Here is a 22,369-nt window from a genome sequence, read left to right as displayed (position 1 = left end):
GAGGCAGCTGGTCCTCTTTCTTCCAGGAAGCATTAAAGACAGCAGTCAACGAGGCAGATGGTCCTCTTTCTTCCAGGAAGCATTAAAGACAGCAGTGAACGAGGCAGATGGTCCTCTTTCTTCCAGGAAGCATTAAAGACAGCAGTCAACGAGGCAGATGGTCCTCTTTCTTCCAGGAAGCATTAAAGACAGCAGTCAACGAGGCAGCTGGTCCTCTTTCTTCCAGGAAGCATTAAAGACAGCAGTCAACGAGGCAGATGGTCCTCTTTCTTCCAGGAAGCATTAAAGACAGCAGTCAACGAGGCAGATGGTCCTCTTTCTTCCAGGAAGCATTAAAGACAGCAGTCAACGAGGCAGATGGTCCTCTTTCTTCCAGGAAGCATTAAAGACAGCAGTCAACCCGCGTGTATCACTACTACACCAATAGTCCGCCCCGATAGCTGAGTGGTTAGCGTGACGGATTGCCGTCCTACTGGCCCAGGTTCGATTCCCGGATGGGTCGGGCATTTTCTCCGCTCAGGGACTGGGTGCTGTGTTGTCTTCATCATCATTTCATCACCATCCGATGCGCAGGTCGCCCAACGTGGCGTCGAATGTAACAAGACCTGCACGAAGGCGGCAGGAGCTGCCCCGTACGGGGCCTCCCGGCCAATGACGCCAAACGGTCATTTCACTTTCCATGCCTCAATAGACATACAGTAGAATGTTGCCATACGGTAACTGTTTCTTAGCTGACACCGCAAGTTTTTTATTCGTGGAGAGTACAGAGAAGCACATTTTAAGTACTGTTTGGTCGGGTTTAAAGCAGCTGATCATCCCTCACAGGGTCAAACACACGATCCCTGTAGCTATATATTGCAGTCCCTGAACTGGCATTACAACGCTCTCTAGCTAAGGACACACAGAGTCTCACTGGCCGCCTGGATGCGCCACGCACCTTTTGCTGGGCCGTGTCACACTGGCAAGGGCCTGAGTTGTGCACTCCGTCAGATTACTCCCTGAAAAGAAGCACCTTTCCTGCTGCATCTTCATTGTCTGATGAAGTGTATTTGTCTTCTGCATACATTCACCAAATGTCATTGCTTTCCAAACATCTTGCAGATGACTATGGCCATAGCCCTTAGCTGCACAATTACAGCTAATACACTGGTTACACTCCTCCTTCTCCAGTACAGACATCTCATCCATTGATCACATAGTATGCACACTAGACAATTATGTCTGTCCTCCCAGTCCAGCAGCTAGAGACAAAAAATGGTTCAAATGGCTCTTAGCGCTATGGGACTTAACATCTCAGGTCATCAGTCCCCTAGAACTTAGAACTACTTAAACCTAACTAACCTAATGACATCACACACATCCATGCCCGAGGCAGGATTCGAACCTGCGACCGTAACGGTCGCGCGGTTCCAGATTGAAGCGCCTAGAACCGCTCGGCCATCACGGCCGGCCAGCTAGAGACAGACTGAGTGAATCTATCGCCATTTGCACTTTTAAATCTTGTGAACAGCCTTCTGATGATGAACTTGTGAGTTCGAAAGCGGTTACGGCGTTATTTACTTAAATAAATACCATTATTAATAGTGGCTGGTTTCTGTCTTCTTCTTTGTAAGAATCAACCCAGATTAAGAAATATGTTAGTTCCGATGCGTCACGATTATCATTTTCACTATAGTGTGCGAATGAAACGGCGCAGCAACTGGAAACGTACTCCAAAGCTGAAATACGAGGGACAGCATAACTGGACGTGGTTATGAAATATGAAACCATCTCCAAACTCTATTTTTTAAGCTAGAGATATTTTAGCACTACTTTATATATAAAATGCAAATATGGCGCTATCTCAAAAGCAGTTGTCGCATTATAAACATTTCCTAATACTCTATCAGATTAGTGCTATAGGTCACAACATTTATTGATCCACCGAGTGTAGGTGGCCGAAACTGGAGTTGGTTCCTCTTAGACTTCAACAGCGGGATTTGATTCTTGTGGTTTGTAGTTAGAAAGAAGAAAAATGAAGCAACACTTATACATGGAGAGACACTAACTATTGCCACCAAGAATAACTCCGAAAGTATGATAGGAGCTGAAAAGTTTGTGGGACAAAAGTTGCATGGGACAACGGGGTCATAATATGACGTTGGTCTTTTGTTGCTAGGTGTGGTCGCTTCAGGGACATGAAGGTCAACTTTCTTTTTTTAAATGGGATGCTATAGTTTGGTACTTATTTTCTGATAGCGGCTATCTAGACGAATCCAATGATGTGTAACAGTAAGGTTTTGAAGGTCAATGAAGGTCACAAAGGTGGCATGAACGTCCATTTACAGAAGGTGTTCGAATTGATGACCATTGGAATCAATGCAGTGCTGCAATCTTCTTATCATGGACTGAGTGGTATTCCTTATCACTTCTGCACTAAACGAAGCAAGAATTAACCAGTCTTTATTCTAGCAGGATTTAATAATATGGCGAATGGCTGGAGTGGACCATAATTTCTCACATCTCTTATTCTAGTGTTTTGGTCTCTCATTTTATTACTTATCTTTAACATTCCGTCTCTCATATGTTTGTACCCCAACAACGACCACTTACAAGCAGCGCCAGGACGTTAGAAAAACTGTTATGCTCCGCTGCCACTTTTCATTACTGCTGTTAATACGTTACTTGCTTAAATGGCTAATGATAAAAGTTATATAATAATCGCCGCCTCTAAGTGTCTAAATTCGACTAAGCCCAACTGTGTTCTAAAAACGACTGACTGAAGCTTCGCAAAACGGGTTGAAAGATCATACATTCATGACGCTTCAGATACCTACAGCCAAGACGGCTATTCTAACGATAAATATTTGTTATTATTAGGAATAAATGAACCAATTATGCTGAGACATTATAGAAATCGCAGCAATGGACACTGAGTGACCACGTTTGTGGCGCTATTTTCACTTTCTTTCATTGTATTCGCTCTCTCTCCAGTAAACAATGTTCTTGTAACCAAGCAGTTGACTTCGTAGATGGCCTGCATCCATGGCAAAATACCTCTGCTTGTATTCTCCTTGCTCGTAGTTGCTCCGCCTAAGACGCTAGAAATACAATCTACAGGTCTGTTGACAAAATGCGAAAATTCGTAGAAAAGCGGAACAAAAAAATATGCTTTGAATGAACTCGTCACAAACTCTACTGCATTTAATTCCAAAAGATGACGAGACTATAGGAGAATGTATGAAGCAATAAATACGAAACTGTTAAAATGGCTCCGCCCGTATAACGTTAAATGGCCCCACTGCTCCAGCAACGTAATTTGATTGAGTTTTTGTTCACAATTAAAAATTTTTCGTTCTAAATCTGAGGTATGATGAAGACTGCGACGTACATCGAAATACCTGATAACACTACTAAATGATTTAGTAAGGCTACAAATATGTTAGTGGTGGACTAGATAAATTAAACTAGTTTTCGCGCTTAAGTAACTTTTAATACATTCAAAATTCTGATTAAATAAATCGCCAGATGGATTATTACGTCTTCCTGGATGATAAGCGGTGCTTTGTGCAGTGCAAATCGCGGCACGGCAATGTCGAAGAAGCCCGGTTCAAAGAAACGCATCTTCTAGAAACCAGGAGTGTAGACACTGTTAACACAGGCCGCCTGGAGCAAACGACTCCAACAGCACAGCCTTTGAATGCTGAACTGCGTGTAGCGAGTGCGTCCGGAAGTAAAAGTTGATTGCTCCATTCAGTATCCTGGCTGTCATTCCGGTCGTAATATGCCTCTCGATCGATCCGTATTGTGTACAACAATACGAGAATGCTCGCTAAAAGCAGGCGCGTGTTACACCGAAACATGTGAAGAGAGCGTAACTGGTTGTTCACTAATTATCTGTGATGTCTAACACTTATATGATATATTTTTTATTATACGGCATTTCTCATTCTTTATTATTCTGCATGGTACACGTGTAGCGTCGGGCGTTTATACCACCAGGTCAAAGTGGGCATCGCAGTGATTGGGGTTGTCATGACATCAGTGGCGATTCACAATTTAAGAAATTAATATTGGTGCTTTTGCCTATCAGACGTTGGTTGTCTAGTCGATGACATAATTAATTAAAAAGGGACAGAGGAAGGCTACAGTAAGTAAAAGGTCTTTTGTGTATGACATTATTATAACGGAGGATGAGTAAAGATGCAATGTAATCATCAGTCTTTATTTCAGGACATACCGGTTTATGCTTTCATTGCCATAAGCAAGTAAGCTGGCAATGCTGTGTTTGTTGATATCATTTACGCACATAATACGCCTTGCGTATTGGCACTTACATCTAAACGAACATGACGTCCATATCATATCGACAGTAATCTGTCACGTAACTTTCAGTGCTCAATTGTTGCTAAAATTACGTAATTGTAACATTTGTAATCTATTAAATGGGTTTTGACAGTAACTTGACAGTTCTCTTAATGGAATGTTTTATATCATTTGCAGCAAACTATATCTTTCGGTATTCTATGCAGTATCTGCATTGCATTTTCAATTTTATACACTGGGTAGTGTTGACTTTTCAGATGGAAAAAAAAGCTTGATCAGTTATTGTCGCTATTTCTGACGTGCTCCTTGATATATCGATAAAATTTCGTCTTGTTTGATCGATGTAGAAGTTATTGCAGTTGTTAGAGCGAGCCGGCTTACGTGGCCGTGCGGTTCTAGGCGCTTCAGTCTGGAACCGCGTGACCGCTACGGTCGCAGGTTTGAATCCTGCCTCGGGCATGGATGTTTGTGATATCCTTAGGTTAGTTAGGTTTAAGTAGTTCTAAGTTCTAGGAGACTGATGACCATAGATGTTAAGTCCCATAGTGCTCAGAGCCATTTGACCCATTTGAATTTTGTTACAGCGATGATGTTATTTCCCACTGGTAGGATTTCGACGTAGGCTATCATTGGCTGCAGTTATTTGTTTTTAATTTACCTTTCTTTTTCCAGTATTTCAATGAAGTTATTGAGCAGAATTTGTGTTTATATTCTGTTTGTGCATTTAATATTCCCTGTCCGTAGTTGCTCACTTGTAAATAAATTTCAAATTCTTCAAGAATGTTCATTTTGGGACCTTTGGGCATTCTATGCAGTATTTGCAATGCATTTTCAATTTTATCAACTGTGCAGTGTTGATTTTGCAAATGGAGGAAGAAGCTCGATCGATTATTATCGCTATGTCTGGTGTGCTCTTTGAATCTAATGTTAAAATTTCATCTTGTTTGTCCGATGTAGAGGTTACAGCAATTGTTACAAATGATTATATACACCTGGGTTGGCATATTCTAAGAATTGAGTATTGCCCAAATGTAGCTTCATTTTGAGATTGTTGTTAGTACGAAAGGCTAACCGTTTATTTCGAGTTTTGAACAATGAATTTATGTTGTTGAATATTTGACTTGAGTAAATTGTCCGTATATACTTAGTTTTATATTTAGTTGATTTTCCCCTTGCTAGGCTTATTCGTTGTGTATTGTGATATGTTTGGCTTTCATGTCTTTGGTGTACTCGTATAGTTTTGTGGCTACTCCGAATTGATATTATTTTTGTAAGCTATGTAAAGAAGTGTGGCTAGTTCTTTTTGAATCACTTATTTTCCTAGCGATTGGTTAATTAGTCTATTAATCACTGAGTGGAAATATGAAAATTTATATAATTTAGGATGTCAGGAGGTGGCGTTTACAACATTATCCTCACTGGTACATTTTCTATAAATATCAACCTTTTTGCAGTTGCTATTTTTGCTAATTGTGAAGTCTAGGTAGTTTATGGGATTGTCTTTCTTCATTTCCAAAGTGGATATGACTTTGGGGTGTAGGTTATTTAGGTCTTGGCGAGTATTTTGGATGTCTGTATGATTTCCATCATCCAGCATGAGAGTGCAATCCACATATCTATAATACTAAATGATTTTATTCAATGTAGGCCAATTAGAGTTAAAGAAATGTTCTTCTAGGATATTAAGGAAAATGTTTGCTATCATACCAGCTACATTATTCCCTACCGCCACTCAGTCTGCTTGGGTACAAATTTTGTTGTTGAATTCAAAATAAGTTTGAGGTAGTGCAGTTTTCAGGAGATTAATGATTTCATGTGTTCCAGCAAATTCATGTTTTTCCATGTTTCAAAAGATTGTTTTATAATCTGTATAGTTGCTGCACTGTTACATTAGTATACAGATACGTGATATCAAATGATGATGATATATATACAGTTCACTACTAGGCGTTTAGGGACGAATGGCTCATGTGTCTTTGGTTTTCTAATTTTCAGTATTTTTATTTTCAATTTTTATGTTACTTACACTGCAAGCGAACCGAAATAACGCTCAGTATACGGCACTTACTAATATTATCGTAAATGGCATGAAAGAGATGTGTTGTGGCTGATGTGACGAAGCTCTACGTACAGGAAAATAAATTTCTTCTCTTAAATTACTCGTTGGGAGTATAAACAAATCCACACTTATAAGATGCGATTTTTCGAGACGAAGTTGGTTTCTCATCCTGCAGTACTAAACTGATTCCCCCAAACGCACACCGCTAGTGCAATCCTGCGACCTCTACTTTTATCGTCCGATAAAGAATTTGATCAAAAAGCTTGAAAACAGCCTTTATCTCATCGAGGGAGAAAAAAAATCACATCGCGAGAAAACTGCATGAAAATACATTACATTGTACGTCGCCAGCTATCCTCGCCAAGAAGTAGTGAAAAGATATGCAGCGCGTGATTTTCCGCCAAACTGTGCGAGAGACCTGTACTTCTACAGGCGCTTTTAAACAACTATGTACCTCTGAAAATGCACTGTTTACAATTTGTACAAGATACGGAGAAAATTACTGCACCTATGTTTTTATGATAAATATCACGCCAGCACGTGTAATTCATTAAATGTAAAATAATAAAGGAATCTAGTTTTATATATGCAGTTCTCGTGTACCCCTTTCACTCCCTTCCTGGAAACGTATCTGCAATTTCAAGTTTTACTTTGGTTTTCCTTTAAAGCATTTTATGAAAATATTAGTAAATATAACAAACTGAGCAATATTTCGGTTTTTTAACAGAGTAATTGAAAATAAAAAGTTTCCGCATAAGGACTCGACCCCACAACTGTTCTGTACTCTTTCCGCTGCACTCACCGCTGCTTGTACAGTACCCACGCCGAAAACGCTGTTTTTCTAAAAGCTCTCTCTCTTAGTTTTTCTTGTATTGCAAAGGATAATCTGGGTTACTTCGTCGGATGCTGTGTCTGTCCACGAAAAGTCAATTAGTTTCAAATGGATAAATAAATAAAACTATTAAACAATGCTGTCTTTTCAACACATAAAGTTTTCTGTAAATTACGTCAAAATAAACGTTGCACGTGACGTATGTAGCATTAATTGTTTGTGTGAAAAGTTACAGGTATTACCCTTTCATGTATAGTATTTGTAGCACCCGTTATATGCAATCTGAGTACAGAAAAAATTATGAAAAATCTTTCTGACTAAATAACATCAAAGTCGGACTGATTTATTAACGAACTGTGGTTTCGGATCACGATAAAACTCGCTTCATATTGGTGTGAGAGAAGACTATGTTGAAACTGTTCATTACTGTTGTCTTACAACATACCTTACACTCTTGCTGTAGATTAGCTACTCGAACAAAAGGTTTTTGAATTAATAAGCTTGGTTAAATAAAACTGAATGACCGTGATATTTAAAGCTATATGTGCGCCAGTTCCTGATCGCACTAACAAATCGGACTTCGTCAAGATAAAACAAGCAAGTTCTATGTAATGTGTGTAAGTAATAATTATCTCAGCCCGACGGTATAACGCGCTGCTTCCCGTGCATTAGTGTCGAGGTCTGGCGTGTAAACACTGCCTCCATGTACACGTACACCATACTTACCGTACCACGCAAACATTTGGGGTTACACTCGCCTGGTATGAGACGTTCCCGTGGAGGGGGTCCACTGGGGGCCGAACCGCATAATAACCCTGGGTTCAGTGAGAGGCGGCGGTGGGGTGGGTGGACTGCTGTGGCCTGTTCTGGGGTTGTGAACCACAGAGGGCTACAGTGGGACAAAGTTTCTAGGTCCCCGGTTCAATACACAATACACACACAAATAATAATTGTTGTGGTTGGCAGGAGAGCCAACACCGTATTACTAAAGGAGGCCGAAATGCACGCCGGCTGGCGTGAGGTCTGGAACATGACAAGGGAATTAGAATTGAGAAAAACGGACGTAGCTGGTGGAATACTTAACTTCAATCCATTAATGGCGAACGTCGCTCGTAACATTACATGATTCACAGTATCAATAGCAACAGATAATGGCGCCTTGCTAGGTCGTAGCAAATAAGGCTATGCTAACTATCGTCTCGGCAAATGAGAGCGTAAAAGGCAGTGAACCATCGCTAGCAAAGTCGCCTGTACAACTGGGGCGAGTGCTAGGAAGTCTCTCTAGACCTGCCGTGTGGCGGCGCTCGGTCTGCAATCACTGATAGTGGCGACACGCGGGTCCGACGTATACTACCGGACCGCGGCCGATTTAAAGGCTACCACCTAGCAAGTGTGGTGTCTGGCGATGACACCACAATAATAATGATAATAATGAGCGTATGGCGTTGGTGGCCGGGAGAACCCTCGCGGGGCGGTTCGGCCGCCGCTCCACAAGTTCTTTAACGTCACTACGGCGACTTGCGAGTGAATGAAGATGAAATGATGAGGAAAGACACACAACACACAGTCATCTCGAGGCAGAGAAAATCCCTGAGCCCGCCGGGAATCGAACCCGGTAAGCGAGAACGCTATCGCTAGACCACGAGCCGCGGACACAAATACTAAATAAACGCATAAATTTAAATAAACTCTCGAGTCAGCACATTCCTTTCAAAAGCTTTTATCGCTGTTGCGCTCATTTGATAGCACCTTTTACTGTGATCACATCATAGTGCTTCACTAATACAACCACAGTCCATAACCGGTGTTATGGCGTCGAAGTTTCGTATGGTTCGCAGTCCAGTCGCCTCTGCCGAAATTCATTAGACCCTTGCCCATGTACAGCGCCGAACATGCGCTAATCCGCAGTCACCGTCAACGCTGAAGGACGATAGCCGTCGAAATATGACTGTGGTATAGTTTCCAGCAATCATATGACTTCAGTAATCCCCATAGATCAGGCACTGAACGCCCTTCCCAGTGGAATCGATACACTTACAAACAGAATAGGAAGAAAAAACTGATTTACAGCATAGGCAGCTCGACATTTGAAACGCTCTGAGCATGTTCCCACTAGAAAACACGTCTTTCGTGCTATGAAATTTGTTCGACACCGTAAGTCAACTAACATTTTATCGTTACTTACAATGTGCCTGTGTGTAATTAAAAAACTTTAAAATTAATAGTATCCTGTGCAGAAATTGCCCCTTTAACTTTCAATTTTAACTCGGCGGATAGCTGAATCTTAAAGTCGCCAAATGTTCACTCTTATTTGCACTAAATTAAGATTTCTCTCCAGATTTTATTCCCATAAACATAATAAGAACTTACTCCCATAATTTTACGTACATAAACCTATTCAAAACCCTTCCAAAATAACTTACACAATGTAATTAAACTACTTAATATTCCCCCAAAAACTTAGCTCAAACTTTGCATGTAACTTCTCCCACAAGCACTTAAAATTTCAATGAGGTCTGATGATCTCCACACACCAAATTTTGTGCGAACAGCAATTACAAACATACTGTATACGAGTACATCACACGAGAAACCCACGTAAACATTGCAAGAAATACATTTAAATAACCCCTTGAAATGTCACCCCTAAATCTTACGTACAGTACAAATTACAATCATCTGTTTAGCAACTATTTATTGTCTGACGACCTCCATGTCCCAATATTTGTGATGCCAACTCACTCTTCTTCCGTTAAATTGTGCCTCCATACATCTTACATACATCTTCAATTCACCAATTTCATTCTTCACACAAAACAGGAATAGCCCTAAATATATTTATAAATTACGCACGAAAAACACACCTATATAAAAACATTTGCATACATCTCCTACGTTTTTCTACTGTACACTGAAGAACCAACGCAACTGATAGTCCTGCCTAACATCGTGTAGGGCTCCCAAGAACACGAAGAAGTGCCGCAACACGACATGACGTGGACTCGATTAATGTCTGAAGTTGTGCTGCAGGGAACTGACACGATTAATTGTCCCGGGCTGTCCGTAAATCCGTGAGAGTAGGAGGGGGTGGAGATGTCTTCTGAACAGCACGTCGGAAGGCATCCCAGATATGCTCAATAATGTTCATGTCTGGGGAGTTCGATGGCCAGCGGAGCTGTTATTTTCAGAAGAGTGTTCCTGGGGCCACTTTGTAGCAATTCTGGACGTGTATGATGTCTGTAGCAATTCTGGACGTGTATGATGTCGCATTGGCTGCTGGAATTGCCCACGTCCGTCGGAATGCACAATGGACATGACTGGATGCGCGTAATCAGGCAGGATGCTTACGTACGTGTCACCTGTCAGAGTCGTATCGACGTATCAGGGGTCCCATATCACTCCAACTACACACGCCCCACACCATTACAGAGCCTCCACCAACTTGCACAGTCCCCTGAAGACATACAGGGTCCTTGGATCCATGAGGTTGTCTCCATCCCCTTACACGTCCATCCGCTCGATACAATTTGAAATAAGACTCGTCCCACCAGGCAACAGGTTTTCAGTCTTCAACAGTCCAATATCGATGTCAATGCGACCAGGCGGGTTGAGGCGTAAAGCTTTGTGTCGTGCAATCATCAAGGGTACACGATTGGGCCTTCGGCTTTGAAACCCCACATCGATGATGTTTCGTTGAGTGGTTCGCACGTTGACACTTGTTGATGTCCCGGCATTGAAATCTGCAACTATTTGGGGAAGGCTGCACTTCTGTCAAGTTGAACGATTCTCTTCGGTCATCGTTGGTCCCGTTCTTGCAGGATCTTTTTCCGGCCTCGGCAATTGGAGGTTTGATGTTTTACCCCGTATTCCTGGTATTCACGGTACACTCCTGAACTAGTCGTATGGGAAAATCCTCATTTCATCGCTACCTCGGAGATTCTGTGTCCCATCCCTCGTGCGCCGACTATAACACCACGTTCAAACTCACTTAAATCTTGCCAACCTGCCGTTGTTGCAGCAGTAGCCGATCTAATAACTACGCCAGACACTTGCATTACATAGGCGTCGCTGACCGCAGCGCCGTGTTCTGCCTGAGTAAATATCTTTGTATTTGAATGTGCATGCCTATACCAGTTTCTTTGGCACATCAGTGTATAATCGCAGCTCTGTCACGTATCGTAGCCCCGGTAATTTTCCCAATACCAAGTACCTATACACATTGAGGTGTGGACATTCAGCGATAACTAACACTCCATAGTATAGTTCAAAGAGCTTTTTTATTTCTCTATCTACTTCACTAGATTTTTCTTTGGATTTCACCAAGATGCGGTTCCAAGTCTTGTTCTTAATCGTTTTATAACGCCCACCATGACGCTTTTTTCTTTCATAGGCCGTTTTATCTATACAACCCTAAACTGCTTCCTCTCTTTCGGTTGCCGTTACTGGTTGACATGGTGGAAAATATACGATCTCAGTAAGTAAGAACTTTGCTTGCTTCCTGTTGTTACTTATATTGGTGAGTACACTGTAGTATTACTCTTGACGCTATTTAATACGTCGTCAAATGATTTCATAAGCTCCATCCTCTTAGGATGTTTGTTGCTTTCAGTCGTGCTGCAAAGGCGACCAATTTCTCGGATATAGCGTTCACACGGGTTGCTTCCCGGATGGTACACCGATATCTTTATGTGTTAGATGCCTTGATTATTCATGAAATCATTTCACATTTTAGATGTAAATTGTGATCCGTTGACAGACAACAGCCTCTCTGGTTTTATTACTGTAGTGAGGAAATCCTTTTACAGTTTGGCGATCAGACTTTTGCTACTAGCCGGCCGTGGTGGGCGAGCGGTTCTAGGTCCTCCAGTCCGGAACCGCGCGACTGCTACGATCGCAGGTTCGAATCCTGCCTCGGGCATGGATGTGTGTGATGTCCTTAAGTTACGTAGGTTTAAGTAGTTCTAAGTTCTAGGGGACTGATGACCTCAAATGTTAAGTCTCATAGTTCTCAGAGCCATTCTTTTGCTATTAGCTTGCCACGTCGGCTACAATTTGATAAATTTTGAAAATATATCAACAACAACAAATACACTCCTGGAAATGGAAAAAAGAACACATTGACACCGGTGTGTCAGACCCACCATACTTGCTCCGGACACTGCGAGAGGGCTGTACAAGCAATGATCACACGCAAGGCACAGCGGACACACCAGGAACCGCGGTGTTGGCAGTCGAATGGCGCTAGCTGCGCCGCATTTGTGCACCGCCGCCGTCAGTGTCAGCCAGTTTGCTGTGGCATACGGAGCTCCATCGCAGTCTTTAACACTGGTAGCATGCCGCGACAGCGTGGACGTGAACCGTACGTGCAGTTGACGGACTTTGAGCGAGGGCGTATAGTGGGCATGCGGGAGGCCGGGTGGACGTACCGCCGAATTGCTCAACACGTGGGGCGTGAGGTCTCCACAGCACATCGATGTTGTCGCCAGTGGTCGGCGGAAGGTGCACGTGCCCGTCGACCTGGGACCGGACCGCAGCGACGCACGGATGCATGCCAAGACCGTAGGATCCTACGCAGTGCCGTAGGGGACCGCACCGCCACTTCCCAGCAAATTAGGGACACTGTTGCTCCTGGGGTATCGGCGAGGACCATTCGCAACCGTCTCCATGAAGCTGGGCTACGGTCCCGCACACCGTTAGGCCGTCTTCCGCTCAAGCCCCAACATCGTGCAGCCCGCCTCCAGTGGTGTCGCGACAGGCGTGAATGGAGGGACGAATGGAGACGTGTCGTCTTAAGCGATGAGAGTCGCTTCTGCCTTGGTGCCAATGATGGTCGTATGCGTGTTTGGCGCCGTGCAGGTGAGCGCCACAATCAGGACTGCATACGACCGAGGCACACAGGGCCAACACCCGGCATCATGGTGTGGGGAGCGATCTCCTACACTGGCCGTACACCTCTGGTGATCGTCGAGGGGACACTGAATAGTGCACGGTACATCCAAACCATCATCGAACCCATCGTTCTACCATTCCTAGACCGGCAAGGGAACTTGCTGTTCCAACACGACAATGCACGTCCGCATGTATCCCGTGCCACCCAACGTGCTCTAGAAGGTGTAAGTCAACTACCCTGGCCAGCAAGATCTCCGGATCTGTCCCCCATTGAGCATGTTTGGTACTGGATGAAGCGTCGTCTCACGCTGTCAGCACGTCCAGCACGAACGCTGGTCCAACTGAGGCGCCAGGTGGAAATGGCATGGCAAGCCGTTCCACAGGACTACATCCAGCATCTCTACGATCGTCTCCATGGGAGAATAGCAGCCTGCATTGCTGCGAAAGGTGGATATACACTGTACTAGTGCCGACATTGTGCATGCTCTGTTGCCTGTGTCTATGTGCCTGTGGTTCTGTCAGTATGATCATGTGATGTATCTGACCCCAGGAATGTGTCAATAAAGTTTCCCCTTCCTGGGACAATGAATTCACGGTGTTCTTATTTCAATTTCCAGGAGTGTATATACGTCATTACAGTGTAAGTAGGCTGTTTAGGTTTTTATGTTGGTAACGCCATGTAGCGCTCTGTATGAAAATCACTGACTCTGATGTGTGAAGTCTGTGGCTGGTTTGCATTGTTGGAATATTTGCTATTGTAGTGTTGGACAGTTGGATGTGAACAGCGCTTAGCGTTGTGCAGTTGGAGGTGAGCCACCAGAAGTGGTGTATGTGGAGAGTGAAATGGCGGAGTTTTGAGAGCGGATGACCTGGTCGTGTGTCCATCAGAGACAGTAAATTTGTAAGCCTGGATGTCTTGAACTGCTATATATATTATGACTTTTGAACACTATTAAGGTAAACACATTGTTTGTTTCTACAAAAATCTTTCATTTGCTAAGTATGCTTATCAGTAGTTAGTGCCTTCCGTAGTTTGAATCTTTTATTTAGCTGGCAGTAGTGGCGCTCGCTGTATTGCAGTAGTTCGAGTAATGAAGATTTTTGTGAGGTAAGTGATTTGTGAAAGGTATAGGTTAATGTTAGTCAGGGCCATTCTTTTGTAGCGAGTATTTAAAGTCAGATTGCGTTGCGCTAAAAATATTGTGTGCAGTTTAGTGTTGATCAGAATAGGTAAAGAGCGAAATGTCTGAGTACGTTCAGTTCCGCTCACCTGTTTGAAAATCAAATAGCGTAAGAGTTTTATCAGCACAGTAATTCAAAAATTTTTCTAAGAGGGCGTTTCAACAGCACGATCAGTTGGGAGTGGTCTTAAGTTGTCCACCGCCAATAGTTCGCCAACTTTGCTGGGAATGACACTGCGCATTTCCCGCAGGTGTCAGGTGGTACAGTGGGTGCACTCGCTGGCATTTGTCACCAACTGAGCACGAACCCGTGTGGCTAGATTGCTTACTTGCGCATACCCATCATTGATTTGTGCATACTTTTGTACCCGTCATGCCCGTAACTTACGTGGACTTACTCTGTCAGCTTCTCAACAAAGCACAGTCTCCACCGCTCCGTTTTCTCGTCTTTCCTACGAAATAAAACACCCTTATGAATTTTATAGGATCATGGTATCTTTTCGTAACGCTTGCTGCAAAACGTTCTTTATATATTTTCAGTTCGTGGTTATTACTATGCACTCGTATGTCCTTGCAAACAGCAGGAATCTCTCATTCCCTTTCTAGTCTTTTCATGATTGAGAGTCTGAATTCTTCATTTACTTCCTCATTAGTGCATTCTTTCTCAACAGGTAGCCGTGAGTCAGCTGTGCAATTTTCGGTTCCTTTTATATATCTTATGCTATAGTTTAATTGCTGCAAAAACATTGGCCAGTGCATGATAATACCATTTAGCAACCAAATATCCTGCAGAACACTAAAAGCTTTATGATCGAATGGCACGGTTACCTCGCGACCCTCCAGATACAGCCGGAACTTTTTCAACCCGTACACAACAGCGAGTAACTCACTTTCAGATATACTTAGCCACGATCATATCTACTTAACATACGGCTGGCAAAAGCTATACTCCTGTGTTCTATCACTCCTCCTACCAACGTTTCCTGGAAAAGCTCACACTTGATGCGGTAATCTGAACTGTGCGTAACTAGACACGGCATCGACATGTCGTTGTATATTAACATTTTACTACTGCATATGTTGTTCTTTATAGCTAAGAACTCCCTTTCGCACTCGTTGGTCCACGTCCATGTCACTTCCTCAATAGTTTGCATAGATTTGGAGTATTCATCACCTCATTACCCAGAAATTTTCAGTAAAAACCGCACAATCCTACGTATGATTTTAGTTGTTTTCTAGTAGCTGGCCTCTTGCACTCTAAAGTAGCTTTAAGGCTCTCGCTGCTTGGCAAAATACCCTCGAATGAGAGTTCATGACCTAAAAACTGAATTTCCGCTCTAATAAATTTACACTCAGAGAGTTTTAAGGTCATTCCTCCTTTTCTTAAGCCATGAGCACTTGGTCCAACGACTCTCAATGTTCGTGCCATGATTCCGTGACAATCAAAATACCCATGTTCATTAATCGGGCCCTCCAGTTCTTAGCACTCTCACGTAAAACTCTTACCCTGAAGAGGACAACGTTGAAGCGATATCTACGCCCTTCGAATAGACAAGATGTGTATCTATCGCCTACTCCCTTCAGCTAACGGAAACTGCCAAAAGCCAGAGGTCAAATGAACGCTCGACATCAGTTTAATATTGTGAAAATTCTGTAAGAGTTCTTCCATGTTACCTGGTTGATCTAGTTCTCTTAGTATAAACTTATTCAGTTTGCTAGTATCTAAAACTATTCTGACCGAGTTATCCTTCCCTTTAACAATTACAACTGGATTGCAGTAATTACTCTAACATTGTTCCTCAGTATACCATTCTAAAAACTGCTTTAATCTAGCCCGCACTGCCTCCCGGTCTGCAGTCGCATACGATTTTGTTCTGATAGGTTCGTGTAGACTCACCTTAACTGAATATTCAAAGTCCACCACCCTACCAGGCTTGTCTGAGAAAATATTCTCATACTGACGCAACCAATTACACAGTTCCTCCTTTTCAGCGTTTGAAATACCTTCAACCGCTTCAGTACCTTTTTTATCCGGCCTTACGTATAATTACAGTTGTCCTAACCTTCAGAATTGTTGTATGAGAAACTCGTTGGTCTCCAGTTAACAGATCTCTTACTCTCTAGTCCAAATTCGAGGTATTTCTCAACTAAACCACTGTGCCGGCTCTACCAACTCACCTACCGGAAACGCTCACCTTTATCGCTCACAGATACCCTTTTCGTATATTGCATAGTTCTGGTGTTACTTTTAATTACCATTTACACATGTCCTACTGGACGACTGAACACAGCACGAACTAAACCGGGATTTTGGTTGATACTCTATTGACACACAACGTTTGGTACAGATCTGAGTGCCTGACATTTAGAGGTTTGGGTGTCAGTATGGTAGCACGTTGTGGAGCATGCATTGCCAACCTTGGTGACCACACTCTCTGTTAAGAACCATGTCTCTCCTTTTTTAATATCCAGGGGACCATCATAAATCGTGGTGACTTCAATGTGACATTTTCTTTGAATAACAGTGTCATTTCTGTTTGTCTCATTCCATACTCCTTTCAGGTACGTTCTGTGACATAGTCTGGCTGTTCTTTCTATAATGGTGACACATCATGTGAAAGTTACTTATTGTTAACTTTTTGTAAATAATTGTATGTTAACAAATAAGAGCCGAGAAGCGATACCTTCTTTTGTAGCTACTGTGGGTCCTGAGCACAGTATCCTGTCCTCTGTACTCAACTGAGTGCTCAGTACATTGTTTCAGTACACACACTGATGATCCAAAACGTTCAGACCACTGCTCAATGCGACGTTGAATGCCTCCTGATGGTGTTGCGGGGAAGAGTGTAAGAGGAAGGGAGACGAATGGGTGGTCATCATAGTGAAGATACGAGCCGGAAATGCAGAAATCAGATGATATATTCTGTGTTGACAAAGGGAACATTGTTGTGAAACGGTGAAGCTGGTCGCATGTTGGCTTACTACTGTCGTGAGCACCTATGGAAAGTGGTTGAAGGATGATGAAATACGGAGTAAGCCATATTGTATTGGATGACCACATTTCACCGCAAAACATAGATGTCGGAGGGTCCAACACTCTGTAATCGATGATAGCCAGCGATCTATGGCAGATCTGACGGCAGAGTACAGTGTTGGGGCGGGCACAAGTGCTTAGGAGCACACCGTTCAAAAGCCATTGTTGAACATGGAGCCCTATGTTTTCCTGTCTTGATGCAAAGACGTCGTCAGTTGCGATTGCAGTGGACACGGCATCACTGAGTTTTCACCGTGGATCAATAGGAACGTGTCGCCTGTCGAATGAATCAAGTTTCTTGTTGCAACAGGTCGATGGTTGTGTAAGGCCGTCATCCAGCCGAAAGGCCACCCGAAATATGCGCAATGCCACTCATACAGGCCGGTGAGAGCTGAATTTTGCTATGGGTTACATTGAGCTGTGCTTCCATGCGATCAGTGGTGGAAGTCGGAGGCATCAAGACTGCAGTCATCTGCGTGAACATTATTGCGGACCACCCGCATCGCTTCATGCTTGAAGTCTTCCCCTACGGCGACGACACCTTGCAGCAGGATAACTGTCCGTGTTTGCAAGGTCAGAATCGCGTTACAATGATTTGAGGGGCATGGTGGTGAACCCACATTGATGTCGTGGCCAGCAAATGCGCCTGATCTGTACCCGTTGAAAAACATATCGGGCGCCAGCTGTGTGCCCGTAATCCACCATCCCGTAATTTGCGTGAATTACTTGGCCTGTGAGTAGACATCTGGTTCCACATACGCTGATCAGCCGGAACATTTTGACTATTGACCTTCTATCTGTATAAACCTATCTAGGAGACAGCAGCGTCACCTGGCGAGGAATGACTGCTACTCAGACACACGCATGGTGCCTGTAGCATCACTGAGCGTGCTGTCCGTGTGTAGAATGGGGAAGGCAGGCGAGTTTGACCGAGGACAGATTGTGGTGGCCAGGAGGCTCGATACGAGCATTTCTAAAGCTGCACGACTTGTTGGGTGTTCAAGGAGTGCTGTGGTGATGTTTTCAACACGCGGTGAAACCACGCCCAGACGCCGTGGGATTGGGCGGCAACCCTTCATTACATAAGTCGGACGTCGTAGGCTAAGCAGACTGATAAAACAGGACAGGCGACGAACTGTGGCAGAGCTAGCATCAGACTTTAATGCTGGGCAGAGTACAACTGTCTGAACTCACAGTGCACCGAACATTCCTAACGATGGGCCTCCACAGCCAACGACCCATGCATGTGCCAATGTCAACATCACGACATCGACAACTACAACTGAAGTAGGCACGTGACCATCAGCACTGAACGTTGGCGCAGTGGCAGAGCTATGCATGCTATAATGAATGCCGATATCTTCCTCATCAGTCCGGTGGGAGGACTGTAATTCGTCATCTTCCAGGGGAACAGCTCCTTGACACCTGTACTTCGAGATGGAGACAAGCTGGCGGCGGCGCCATTCTGCTCTGCGGAACATTCACGTGGGCATCCATGACTCCAGTGGAATTCGTGCAAGGGACCATCACGGCCAATGCGTATCTTACACTGGTTGTGGACCAAGTACACCGCCTTCATGACGCTCGTGTTTACCCGATCGCAGTGGCACTTTTCAGCAATATAATGCGCCATGTCACAACCAGGAGTGTGATGGAGTGGTTCGAGGAACACAATGGTAAGTTCCAGTTGATGTGCTGGCCTCTCAACTCGCCAGGTCTGAACCCGATCGAACACATTTGAGATGTGATTGTGAGCTCATCCCCCCCCCCCCCGGAATTTAGAGGAATTAGGTGACTTTTGCGTGCTGATGTGGTGCCAACTCCCTCCAGTGACCTACCAAGGCCTCGTTGCTTCCCTGCCATGAGACGACGAGACGTCGACGCTGTTATCCGTGCCAAAGGTGGACATACCGACTATTAGGTAGATGGTCATGACGTTCTTCCTGATCTGAGTACTTCCAGAATCATGTCAAGGACTTGTATAATCCATGCCAAGTATAATCTCTGTTGTACTGTGTTTGAAAAGTGGAGTAACACGCTATTAAACTATTCAACTGGTAGTCATGATGTTTTCGCTCATCGGTGTAAGTTAGCGTCAGCGCTCTCTTTGTATCGCGAGAACCGGCATCCCACAACAGATTTAGCTTATAAGTTGGTCATTCAGCACAAAGTGGTGTTCCGTGAAGGAAGATAAGCATAGCGAGCTGTATTAAGATCCCCTCCAGCGGCTGAAATTGAGGGCGGTGGTCCAGTCAGTAAGACCTTGGATTGATATTCGAGAGGAACGCGATATAAAATCCCTATCTTAATCCAGATTTGGATTTTTCGTGGTTTTGCTTAACTACAGAAGCCGAATGTGAGTCAGGATGTTTCTTTCGAAAAGGACGCAGTCGATGTTCTTCTGTATCCTTTTCCTGCTAGAGCTTGTGCTTCTCACCTAAACAATCTCCTTCTCTATGGGACTTTTGACTCTATTCCTACTCACATGCTTCCATTGACTGGAGTATTTCATTCACATCGTACAGAGAATTTCATAGGACTGATGTATTCCTTGAAGATCTTCTCTCCTCGTGTCGACTTGGCAATGTTGAGAACATATAGTTGAAAAACTAGTAACGGTAAACCTTTACGTATCATGCAAAGAATTGGAGAAATCTTTAAGCGACCTTTCACTTCCATTTACTTCATTTTGTAACATCATGAGAAGATTTGTTGGTTTTGAATGCCATATTCCCTGATTGTGTATGAAACACTGTGTTGATCGTGACCCAAAGCAGTACTCAAAAACATTTCTGGTCTGACACTTGCCGCTACGGATATGTCTCTCCTACAACAGAGGAGTTACGCTTGTTTATTACTATAATGTTCTATCAAAATTGCACGCAAATGTGAGTACAAACTAACCCATCGTACAAATCCAAGTATGTGAAGAAGTCAATAGATTTTTTTAAAAACTGGAAACAATGTCAAATAGAGTGGAGATTAAATTTTTAAAAAATTACCCGCTGGTAAATGGCTTGCAAAATAATATGAGGCTGACGTGGCACAAGCATTAATTTGGACCCAGGAAACATTTATTTCAAACAGTTCTGAAATACATATACCAATACATTCACAAGGGTTCTGCACAAGAAATCGTACGCACTTTTCTTAAAAATTACAAAATATTTTGTTCTCCGTAAGCGCTAGTGGCTAGTGGTAAGAAAAACGTTTCTGAAGGAAATAAATTTGTTAACATCGAGTATTGATTTCAATGTCAGGAAGTCGTTTCTGAAAGTATTTGTATGCAGTGTAGCCATGTATGGAAGTGAAACATGGACGATAAATGGTTTGGACAAGAAGAGAATAGAAGCTTTCGAAATGTGGTGCTACAGAAGAATGCTGAAGATTAGATGGGTAGATCACATAACTAATGAGGAGATACGTGGCGCAACTTGACTAGAAGAAGGGATCAGTTGGTAGGACATGTTCTGAGCCATCAAGGGATCACCAATTTAGTATTAGAGGGCAGCGTGGAGGGTAAAAATCATAGAGGGGATCAAGAGATAAATACACTAAGCAGATTCAGAAGGATATGGTTTCAGTAGGTACTGGGAGATGAAGAGGCTTGCATAGGATAGAGTAGCATGGAGAACTGCATCAAACCAGTCTCTGGACTGAAGACCACAACAACAAGCGTTAGTGTTCCCCACTATGCAATCTGGTAATTTGCTAAGTAATTTAAATTAAATTCTATATATCTAACAATGCTATTTGTGTCAGTTTGTGCTACTTCTAAACAGATTTTTCAGAAATTATCTTTCACGCTGACATATACTAACATACTCAGAATGAGGCTTAGAGTGACTCATCGCAGACCAAATAGTTTTGGATCAGGTGGCACCACAGAAAGCGAGATAAAATAAGTAAGTACTTGGATACTATAGTTTTCAAAATTTATTTTACACATTTCTCATAGCACTAATGATGCACATTTACTGAGCTTCGTTTCCACAAGTGAAGGCCAGACTCTTCCACTTCTGAAGAGGACCTACAACTATGGTACAATCAATATGCGTAGTTCATACGGTTCAAATGGCTCTGAGGACTACGGAACTTAACATCTGAGGTCATCAGACCCCTTGTACGTAGTTGCCAGAAGATACATGAAGCTGCGTTTAAAGTGTAGTTTAAGATATTTATTGGAAGCAGCAGAAATTATTTTTCAAAAAAAGTAATTAACGCACGAATTGTTAGCAGACTCGTACTCAGCAGCCTTGGCAAGTTGAAAGGGATGTCATGACAACATTAAACGTACGACAGCATTCTTCTACATCATCTGAACATTGCGATGGTGGTGGAAATCAGGAAGGGTCGAACTAGAATACTAATGTCATCCTGAAGTAAATAATACACTTGTATTCAACGTTAATTTCAATTACTCTCTTGTTATTTTTTTGTCACGTCATATTCTTGCTTTTATTTTTGTAAATTAGTCATATTAGTTTTTTTAATTACGAATACGTCAGTACTTCTCCCTCTCAACATTATTGCATACTTTTCTGAAGTAGATACCTCTCCATAATATTCTATATTTTTCTGCAGTCCGCATTATGAGGCAAGAGAAATGATTTATTCGTATGCCGTAGTCTGCGTATGTAGTAGTTTCCTGACATTGCTTGTTGTAATGATCATTGGTGTAGTGACAGGCAGTCCACGTAGAGTGTAGGAAAGACATTAAAAAGTGTCCAAATTACTTACCTGAAGCTTTATTCAGTTGCGTCAAGACAATATTGTCATCTCACACCTTTTCAACTTGTTTCATGATATTTTCATTATTTCACTTGTGTTCTTTCATATTACACTTGAAATATTTTTTTTTTTCGTGACACAGTATGGTCTGCCTAAAGCAGCAAGTACTCAGATTTTTCGAAGCTGTATTCTACACTTTACTCGAGGAAGAAATAGTGGTATCCACGTTTCAAATCACGTGCGCTGCACTCTGAAATCCCTTTGACGTGGGATAAAAAATCTCGTCGATTCGGCTCTACGTGTGAGCAGAACAGTTCCGGGTCGTATTTATACGTCCC

Source organism: Schistocerca gregaria, chromosome 4, assembly GCF_023897955.1.
Source record: "Schistocerca gregaria isolate iqSchGreg1 chromosome 4, iqSchGreg1.2, whole genome shotgun sequence".
Lineage (NCBI taxonomy): Eukaryota > Metazoa > Arthropoda > Insecta > Orthoptera > Acrididae > Schistocerca > Schistocerca gregaria.
The sequence above is the reverse complement of the archived record's forward strand: the minus strand, read 5'-3'. Positions refer to the sequence as shown.